Raw genomic sequence first — 11,109 nt, 5'->3', positions numbered from 1 at the left:
GCGTCTCGCCGGGTCTGGCTAGGGGACAGCTAAGGCCGCGGTGGCGGCTCTGCCCGCTCCGGCTCCCAGGCCGCGGGGCCCCGCCAGGGAGGGCCGAGACGGCCGCCCCTCCCCGCCCCGCCCTCCAGAGCCCGCCCCACCTCCGCGCCGGACCCCTCGCGGGGACTACCTTTCCCGCTCCGGGCCTCTTCGCGGCCCCCAACGCCCCTGACGCCCCCAGGAATCCACCCAGGACTCTTTGCTCCCCTCAACTCCGTTCCTCCTCCGCCCCTCCCTTCTGTGTAGCCCCGACCCTGACCGTCGGAGGCCCGCCCCTCCCTCCCCGAGGATGCCTCTCTTTTCCCGCCAGCGCCTCGCTCGCGGCTGGATGCGTTTAGCCTCCGCACCCGACACTCTCCAGTGGCTGGGACGCACGTGAATTCCCTGCGGGTTCCTGCCGAGGACTGAAGTCCGGAGGCCGGAAGCCTCCCGAGACCCCCCCGTCTCTATCTCGCTTGGAACCCTCATGCGGACACACCACCCTTCTCTTGCCAGACTTGGGCAGAGCCTGGGGCTCCGAAGGCCCGTGCAGACCTAGGGTGGAACTGAGGCGGGGAGATCAAGGGATTCCCCCAGGCCTCCAGGGGCTAGCCGGCTCTCCTTCCCCTCCCATCGGTGATGGCCGCGAGCCTCCGGGCTCGACAATGGGCCTCAGTGTGCGTCCTGAAGAGGCGGTGGGCGAGGGGGAATTAGGGAGCAGCGAAGGCTGGGGTAGGGGGTGGACATCGTGGTTGCGGGGTGCAGGGTCTCGGAATCAGGATCTCCCTGTGGGGAAGTGCGCTCCGGGGGAGTTCTCCGCTCGCTGCCTCTTGCCCTCCGCATCCCCTGGCTCTCCTTCGGCTAGCGGGGGTAGGCACCAGGTTCCCAGTCAGACCCTATGATTCCATACTGGAAGTCAGGCCCTCTCTTTATGGGAGGGCGATAGTGAGTCACCCTGGTCTCCAGGGCTTATGGCGGTGGGTTAGGTATCTGGCGCAGTAGACAAAGGAGGATAGGCTAGTTAAGAAGTGCTAGCCTGACTCCCACTGCCTCAAAAGCCCCGCGCATCCTCCACCGCGTCAGGATGGAAATGTGGGCCAGACGGGGCGTCTCCAGGGGGCTGGGGGAGGCCTAGGCACAGCAGGGAGATACCAAGTCTCTCTTCTCAGGCACCTGGAAGCCCCGAAGTGGGCTGAGTTCGTCGGAAGGTCTCACCCTTTGAGGAGGAGATCGGAAAGCCAAACAGTCCCCAGAGAGGAGTGTGAAGGCCTGTGCCACTGCGGCTGGGGGATGACCATTAGAAACTGCCCTAACAGTGGAGGCAGTTCTTAGGAGACCCCGAGGCCGGGGTAGGGGAGGCGGGATCGTTGCCAAGGCGACTGGTTCTTTCCTCTCTCTCTGTTTTTCTCACCTTCTCAGGGCGCTCAACTCCTCCCTTTCCCCACTCCGCCGGGTCTGCAAGAGGAGAGAGAAAACGTTCATCCTTTTTAGAGGCGAGAAAAACCCCCTGCTCCATAGTACTAAAAACAAAGTCTAGGGCAGCAAAACCCAGTGACGGTCTTCCCAAAGACTTAGAGCCGGAGCTGGAATTCTTTTCCAACAAAGGATTTTGGGGTCCTTGAGTACCTGAACGGAGCCCTGGTGGCACAGTGGTTAAGAGCTCTGCTGCTAACGAAAAGGTCGACAGCTCGAATCCACCAGGCGCTCCTTGGAAACCCAATGGGGCAGTTTACTCTGTCCTATAGGGTCGCTGTGAGTCGGAATGGACTTGACAGCAATGGGGTATTTGTTTTGTTTTTCTGAGTCACTGAAGAACCCTGGTGGCGCAGTGGTTAAGAGCTCGGCTGCTAACCAAAATGTCAGCAGTTTGAATCCACCAGCTGCTAATTGGGACTCTGTCCTACAGGGTCGCTGTGAGCAGGAATCCACTCAATGGCAAAGGGTTTGGTTTGGTTTTGAGTCACTGAGACTCCCCAGCCACCTTATTAGCGCCTGGAAGCTGGGAGAGTGAGGCTTTGCTACCCTCTGGTGTCCACTCCGTGAATGCTGTCCAGTAGCCTGTCACAGATGTCAGCACTCAGGAAAATTTCTTAAGAGGAGATTTTACGGACCTTACTCACTTGTAAATCCAGCTCAATCATTCTCACTGTTGAGTCTGAACCCTTCCTTACCAGATCTTACTTTTCTTATACTCAAGCAAATTGTTTGGCTAACAAGCAGTTGGTGGAGCCCAAGATTCTTATCCTTAAATACTGCTGGAACTTAAGTGTAGCTGACTGTGACGGTCCAGAAACTCCAGGAAAAGAAGTAGACCATTTTTTCCCCAGGGGAAAAGGGGAGCTACTGAACCTTTTTGAGCTAGGTGTGGGGAGGAAGTTCGGATGCAGAGCCTGGGGTCCAGTTATCCCTTCTATCCAGGAGGTTTTCATCTGCTCTAAATTAGAAAGGTTTATTTTATTAATTTCAGGGTCGCTATATGACTGGACAGCAATGGGCTTTTGGTTTTGACCACCCAACCGTCATTTTGTCATATTGTGGTGACACGTGTTGCTATGATGCTGAAAACTGTGCCATTGTTTCAAACACCAGGAGGCTCACCCACATTTCAAAGGAGCTTCCAGATTAAGACAAACTAGGAAGAAAGGCCTGGTGATCTACTTCTGAAAATTAGCCAATGAAAACCTTATAAATCATAACAGGACATTGTCTGACTCCCTTGCTTTGGACACGTCACCAGGAGTGATCAATTGCTAAAGGAGGGCATCATGTTTGGTGAAGTAGAAGGCCAGCAAGGGTGTGGGAGACCCTTGGTGAGAAGAATTGGCACAATAGCCGCCACAATAGACTGGAACATGCAGGTGATTGTGAGAATGATACAGAACTGGGCAATGTTTCACTCTGTTGTATGTGAATAAGGTCGCCATTACTTGGTGTCTACTCAGCAGCAGCTAGCAACGATGAATTTTATTAAGGTGACATGTGCTTATAGTGGTTAACTACCATTTTCTCCAAGAACCAAGGCTTTACCTAGAAGTGTGTGTGTTTGTGTATACCAATGAATGTGTGTTGGTGTGTGTGTTTGTGGGGAGGTGGGTGTAGGGGAATGAGAAGCTGGGAATACCATATTTCACCAATATCAGATTCTTTGGGAGTTATCAAACTTCCATTTTACAGATGAAATTCAGGATTATCGAAGTGAAGTAACTTGCTGTAAACTGCAGACAGTGGGAAAGCCAGGAATTGAACCTATGCAGTCCAACCTTAAAGCCGTCACTATTAACCACTAAGTTACAGGGCTTCATATAAGCTGTCGAAGTCCATAAACGAAATGATTGGAACACTACAGAACCTTTTCACTTTAGCCATCATGTTAAAAAATGTCAAGTCCAATTTTGTAGTAGTCAGTGCTGAAGGAATTTCTGAAAGTGATAGATACATCTCGCGGATCTGAGAATAAAAACTTTTTTTTTCCCTAAGCTTATTCCAGAGTAAACAATAGCTACAATAATCCCCAAGAAAAATTTCGTATGGTTCTTATTGGGAAGTAGTGTTATTTTCGGAGAAGGTGGAAGAAACATCAGTCTGTAGTGTTTATTACCTGGCTTATGCACCAAGAGCTGTAACTGCCATTCTACATGGGTTGGGGCTTTAGGCTGCTCACTGTTTGTCACCTAGAGGATGGAAGTGGCTCGGGCTCTGCTTCAGTTCCATGCCTCAAGCTAAGAGGGAGTTAGTGAAGGACCACAAAGGGAGAATTCTAGGGACAGGAAAGGACAGGCTTGAGAGAATATTTTCTTGTTAGTTGTACTTCTATAGAAACTGGGGGCCAAATCAGTTATTTTAGCATAAGAAAACAACATAAGGTATGTATGCCAATTGTATTTTTTGTTTAGGGTCCTTAGTTTTGGCTTTGTTTTCTTTATTTCCTTTAACAATTTGCAACTAATCTCCTCTGAACTAGACATCATGGGAGTTCACAGTGCCAGCACCTCGCCTGTGCTATTGTTATAGTGTCTATACTGGTCTCCACGTGCAACTCTTACCTCTAGAGAAGCCGTTCTCCACACGGTACCCAGAGTGATGACCTAAAAATCCAGATCAGATGATGTCAACCCCTTCTAATCACTTCCCTTTTGCATCATGACTTTTTTTTTTTTTTTTAACCTATCTCTCTAGCCTTATCTCTTACCACTCCCCTGATGTCATAAGCCACGAGTGAACCTCCAGCCACGGTGGCCTTCTTTCAGTTCTTCTAACATGCCTTGCTTATTCCTAATTTGGCAGCTTTTCTCTCTCTCTCTTTTCTTTCTGCCTGGAGTATTCTTTTCACAATCCTAGTGGCTGACTCATCTTTCAGGTCTTAACTCAAGTGTCTTATTTTCAGAGGTCTTCTCCGACTACGTGGTGTAAAGTGGTCTTCCACTTGTCCCTCCAAATGATGTTATTCTGTTTTATTTTCTTCACAGCATCTGTCTCTATTTGATTACATAATTACGTATTTATTTGTTTATTTCCTATCTCTCTTAATGGACTTTTCTTCCTAGACTTAGGTCTCACAAGTTCTTCTTTGCCCATTGGAGGATATTTGCAAGTGGAAGATACACAGGACAGACTTAAAGGACAAATATAGAAAGTCTTCTGGATCAGATGTAGCTTCACTGGGCTAAGAGAGTCTGGAGGGAGTATGGTTTGGAGCCAAACCAAAAAGCCAAACCTGATGTGGCCCTATAGGACAGCGTAGAACTGCCGTATTGGATTTCCAAGGAGCAGCTGGTGGATTTGAACTGACAACCTTTTGGTTAGCAGCATCCATGATTTGGAGAGGGGACTCAAATTCACCTATGAACTTTGTTAATGTACAAACCCAGATCCTCCTTTACATAGCTGTAACCCTCTGGTGGCACAAACAGCTTGAACTGATCTTATAACCTACAGATTGGTGGTTCGAACCCATCCGGTGGTACCATGGAAGAAAAGGCCTGGTGATCTACTTCTGTTAAGATTACAGCTCCCCGCCTCCCCCCAAAAACCCTATGGAGAAGTTCTACTCTGTAACACATGGGGTCACCATTAGTCGGAATTGACTTGACAGCAACTAACAACAACATCTCATTTGAAAATAGTTTTCTGTTTTCTTCATGTAGCATTGCCCATACACATTTCCACACATCAGGTTAATTTTTGTATACATTGTTTCAGCTAAAGAGATAACTTCATGCTGCTTGAAGCATTTAAGTAGTTGCCCCATCATTCATGTTGTCATTCTTAATTTTGAGGAATTTGTATTATTTTTAACCTTACTCTTTTACACGAAGAAAACATATAAACACATTCGCACAAATTTACTCCTCCTTACATTAACTATTTCATTTGATGTGTTTTACAAAATGAGATTATTGGGCCAAAAATTGGGACCCATTATATAGCTCTTTTTATTGTCAGATGAGGACAATATTTGGGGGTTAGGGTCATGAAACACTCTTGAAATATTTAAAAGTTTGATTGTGAAGAGGAATTGGACTAATTTTGAATAGCTCCAAATGGTAAGACTATTCTGACTCATAGTGACACTTTAGGACACAGTAGAACTGCCCCCATAGAGTTTGCAAGTAGTGCCTGGTGGATTTGAACTGCTGACCTTTTGATTAGCAGCTGTAGGTACTACGCCACCAGGGTTTCCAGAGAATTGCTGCAGTTACAGGAGAGTAGATTTGGTTCTATGTAAGAGAGTTTCTAATATTTAGAGCTGCCTGAAAACTGGACAGATTGCCTCCATAAGTAGTAAATCCTCCCTCAAGGAGTCCCTGGGTGGTGCAAACAACCACCCAAGGGGGCCTTGGAAGAAAGGCCTGGCTATCTGCTTCCAAAAGGTCACAGTCTTGAAAACAGTATGGAATGCAGTTTTACTCTTACAAACATAGGGTCACCATGTGTTGGAATTGACTTGATGGCAACAGATTTTTTTTTTTTAAGCACAATGAGAAAGTTTTAAAAGAAATTGTTTTATAAGCTTTCTAGATTTGTGATCTGTATATTTTCCTAGCCCCCCACTCATTTGCTCCAAAAACAAATTTTGTTCGGCAAACATTAAGACCCAACGTGTCAGGTATAGTTAGCAGTGGCCCCTAGTCCTCATTGGCAGACCCCCAGCAGAGTCTCCTTGGGCAGGCAACCTGGGAATTGCAATGGCAAGAAAGCATCCTCCTAGCCCAGTCTCAGAACTGCCTAGCAGGTGGGTAAAAATTTATCTCCAGCCCCTTGACATCTCCTTTTCTGTGCTCATTAATCTACCTCCAGGTCTTTGCCCATCTTCCACCCTACCCTGTCTAGAGGATTGGTAGATAAATCTTCACCTACTTGTAAGACCCTTATCATAAAACGTTCTCTCTGAATACTGTGCATGGCTCCAATTCCTCTCCAGTCAAACCCAGCACCTAAGTGACTGATTCCAAGCAATCGTTATATTATCTTGTTTTGATTTTGCCAAGAGATATATTTTCACCTCAAACAAAGGGTTTGGGATCCCAAAGAATCTGCAACTGGTGGAATATAGCACTCGTGACTCCACTAACATAATCTCACCTCCCCACTATGAGAGCACAACCACACACATGCATGCATACATGCACACGCCCGCACACATACACTTACTCACACACACACCCTCACATGTGCACGCGCACACACGTGCACACACCCATGCGCATGCACATACGTGCCCACACACAAGCATAGGCATACAGGCACACACCCACGCACACCCACGCACATGCACACACACGTGGCGCGTGTGCTTCTAGGCAAACAGCCTGATTTATTGAAGGAACTGGTTGCTTAAAAAAATCTCTTTTGTTTTCTTTTCTTAAACCACCTTCCTTAGTAAAGTGTAATCTTAAACCTCTAGGTTTAGTTAAGGAGGAAAAATCCCTACCGAGGAGGGAGACTCAATCGTAGACCCTGAGTTTTATTCCTTCTTGGAGTATTTTTTCCTGGTTTCCTCTGCCACGGTCTCATTGGTCACAGAGCAGCCCTGCTCCCCTTTCTCAATTCTTCCAGAATGTAATGGAAAACCCTTCCCAAGTCACTAAAATGACCCACCCAATGGCCAGACAGTGCAGGGGGAGGAGGGCACATTGAGAAGGGGTGAGGCCTGGGTTCAATCCTGGTGCCTTCACTGCCAGCCTGAGCCTTGGCAACTAATCTTCAGTGGCCTCCCTCCGTTCTGGAAGGCCCAGTAAAACCAATGGACATGGGAACAGCAGAAAATACAGTCACCAAAGCTAACCGTGCATTTTGTAGGTGAACACATCACAGAAAATGGACTGGTCTCGCAGTGTCAATGTGAGGTTTTAAAAGGTCCCTTAGGGCGACTTTTGTGCCTGGAAAAGAACATTCAGCAGACTACTTTGACTTTTTAAAATGTCTGTTCACTATGTTAAAGCTTAGTTCTTCCTTAAGTTTTTATGCTTAACTTACAAACGAGTAAATTTTAATAATCACTTTCAAAGAGGTATTTGATGAATATTTGGTCCCATTTATAAACATAGGTAATAAAACTCCTTTAAACATTTAAAAAACAATATATTCCATGTCTTTTTAAAGTAATATGATCATCTGAGCTAACAAACAAGACATCCCTGGGTACCTACAAAACTCATAAATTTAACAGCTCAAAAATATGGTGATTCAACACCTAAGTTCTCTTAAATGTTTCAAAACTAATTTTGATGGAAAATTCTATTTCAAAGCACATCTAAAGGAATTATGCATTTTAAATTAGAATGGTGAATCTAATCCTTTACTGTAACAGACCAAATTATCTTAAACAGTGCAAATACCTAAAACCCCAAATCTGCACAAACCCCTTAATGCAAACATATTAACGCCGTGTGTTCGAGTCTCTTAAATATTTCTATCCTTAATTCTAGTTTTTTTGTCTAGTAAAACACTTCAAAACCAAAAACCAAACCCATTGCCATCATGTCGATTCTGACTCATAGCCACCCTACAGGGCAGAGTAGAACCTAGGCTGTGATCTTTACAGAAGCAGACTTCCACATCCTTCTGCGCAGAGGACCTTTCAATTAGCAGTTGAGCACTTTGACCACTGTGCCACCAGGGCTCCTTAAAACATATGTGCCCCATTGCTGTCGAGTTGATCCTGACTCATAGCGACCCTATAGGACAGAGTAGCACTGCCCCATAGGGTTTCCAAGTAGTGGACACGAACTGCTGACCCTTGAGTTAGCAGCCACACTCTTAACCACTGCCCCACCAGGGCCCCCAAAATGTACTTACCCACTAGGAATTAGTTATGGAATCCCAAACTGTTGCCAATGATTTTTTGGGGAGTCTGCTCTCCGTGGCCCAGAGAGCATAACCAGCAGAGATTTCATCCTAAGTCTTCCAGGGCACCTTTTCTCAAGTCCCCAACTGCCTCACTGAACCCTGTTTTATCGGTGCTATGTCATTACTGCCCGAAAGGGCCAGTGTCACAGCTCATGGCCCCTAGATTCAAGTTACACTCCTTTCTAATTCTTCAGCCTACACACGGAAGTCATAAACTCCTACGCCAGTTGACACACCACTTGTTTGGATAAAACTAATCTATTTAAGGATTCATTCTTTTGTGAGTTCTTTCCACAGTCTTCCCAACGTCTAGGGCCACAGCTCTTACTGAATGGCTGAATTTCTCTTGGTTTTCTCGAACTCTAGTTACAGACCTTAAGTCAGGCCAGAGATTTGCGGCGGGAAGATTAACGTTAAACAGAAAAGGAACTTTAGGTGAGGATTAATGAAACCCTGGGTGAGGTGGGAGAAAAATGTTACAGAATCCGTATGACTCATTAATCTCTTCTGTCTTATTGTTTCACGGTGTCTCATATGCATTGTTTAGTCTTGACTCCTGAACTAGACAGTGAATTTTTGATTCCACCGTTTGTGCCACCCTTTCAAGGCCATAACATATTAGGAACCCAGTGAAATTTGGAAAAAAGAAAATAAAAGGAAACCCAAAAACTTTTATGCCCTCTAGAGGCAGAACTTGGGATAGAAGGGAATTACTGGAGAAACAAAAACAAACAAACAAAAATAATGAATTGGCACAAGTGTCTCCTAGATCAGGACCTTGAATGATTGGATGTGATTGTTTGCACTAACCGAGGCTGAGAAAGCCTGCAAGAAGAGGGGCAAGTTTGGAAGCTGGGCAGATCGTGAGCTCAGTTCTGAGCATATTTGAGAAGCCTGTGGGAGGAGGCTAGCAACAATACATAGACAGACATATGTGGCTTCAACTTGTGAGATCTGAGCTGGAGATATGCTTTTGGGAGCAAGTAAGTGGCAGTTGAAGCCGTGATATGTATCAAGTCACTCAAGGACAGTGTAGAGTAAGACAAAAATGAACCAAGAATAGGGCCCTGAGAAACACTATTGTTTAAGATGCAGACAGAGGAAGTGGAGCCTTCCTGGGACACATAGGAGAAGCTTGTTGCTGTCGTTTGCCTTCAAGTCAATTCTGACTCATTGCGACCCTATAGGACAGGGTAGAACTACCCCGTAGGGTTACCTAGGGTACAATCTTTATGGGAGCAAATTGCCAATCTTTTCTCCCACGGAGAAGTTGGTGGGTTCAAAATGCAGAGCTTTTGGTGAGCAGCTGAGTGCTTTAATGAATTGCGCCACCCGGGCTCCTTTAGGAGAAGCTAGGGGGCTCCAAACCTTTATGCTTTCTCCTGGGGCAGCAATACACACTCCATCAGGCACAGGAGCATGATTTATTACAGTAAAATCAGGCACACGCCCTTGCCCAGCATAGGGAACACAGCTCAGGTTCTCCTGCCCTCCGTTCTTAGATAATCTCCTCTGTCTGGAATCCCTCTGAACTGCCCAACCACAGCCTCTTCCAAGGACCTGATCTTATTTTTGTATTTGTAGTTTTGTATTCTTTTTCTTTAAGAGCGTTTTCAAAGTTTCACAACCAAACCAAACCAGTTGCCATTGAATCGAATCGATTTGGAATCACGGCCACCCCATGTGTTTCAGAGGAGAACCGAGCTCCATTGAGTTTGCCCAATGGTAGGAAGCTTTTGGAAGTAGATCACCAGACCTTTCCTCTGAGGTACCTCTGGGTGGGTTTAAACCATCAACCTTTTGGGTTGTAGCTGAGGACTTAACTTTTTGTGCCACCCAGGGACTCCCCATACGCCACAGGTCCCACAAAACCTGGATCTACCCTTGCTGAGATCCTGAGTGCTTGACTGTGGAAGAGCCACGAAGTACCAGGCACTCAGAAAGGAAAGTAGGCACCGGTGAAGGGCTAAAGAGAAGGACCCCTCTTCCATCATCATTTGGTGCATCCGTAAAAGCCCTTAAGGAATTAAGAGTCTGGGAAGCTGGGTGTGTGGGAGGGAAAAGGTATTTGCAAAGGGGGTAAGGATTACTAAAGAACTCAGGAGAGGAAAGGCAGCAGCAGCAGCTTTGGCAGTGTGCAGAACTTTGAGGGTGGAGGACCTGGCCTCAGACAACATTGTCCAAGTGCACAGGAACCAGCTGGTACCCCAGGTAATCTTTCTGTTGTGGAGGGTCACAGGCCACAAGGAAGAATGCATCCAGGTTCTCCTCTCTGTACTTGCAGTCTGGGTACCTCCCTGAGACGTGCTCACTCTGGGTCAGGGACATGGGCTCTTGGCTCTGGTGGCAGTTTTCACGGCTGTTCTTGCAGGCTATAACGGGGGTCTGGCAGGCAGTGGCCACACTGGAGAAGGACTCATGCAGAAAGCTGTTGAGGTTTTTGCAAAGTTTTGTGTACTTGTTGATGTTCTCCATTGCAGTGTTACACGTGCTGAGTGTCAAACCACTGAGCTGAGGTCATGTTCTTGGGCTTGGCACTGACTGGGACCTGGGCCACCCACAGTCCCAGCAGCAGGAGCAGCAGCAGAGGCTGAACTGGTGTCTTGGTTGGTGCCATCTCTCCCAAGGGGACAGTAGAAGAGAAGGGAGGGGTAGGTGGGTGAGTAGGTCATCATGGGTGAACTCTACTAGTCCTTCTACGAATTTCATACCCTAAGTCAGTAATTGCTGGGTTCCTACAAT

The 11,109-nt window shown here is 46.8% G+C and overlaps 1 pseudogene; it reads right to left on the bottom strand.

The window, feature by feature from the left end:
* Positions 1 to 10,533: 10,533 nt before the first annotated feature.
* Positions 10,534 to 11,087, bottom strand: LOC100671042 (ribonuclease 8-like; annotated as a pseudogene).
* Positions 11,088 to 11,109: the final 22 nt, after the last annotated feature.

This window comes from Loxodonta africana, chromosome 10 (assembly GCF_030014295.1).
Source record: "Loxodonta africana isolate mLoxAfr1 chromosome 10, mLoxAfr1.hap2, whole genome shotgun sequence".
NCBI lineage: Eukaryota > Metazoa > Chordata > Mammalia > Proboscidea > Elephantidae > Loxodonta > Loxodonta africana.
This window is presented reverse-complemented; position numbering and strand designations above follow the sequence as displayed.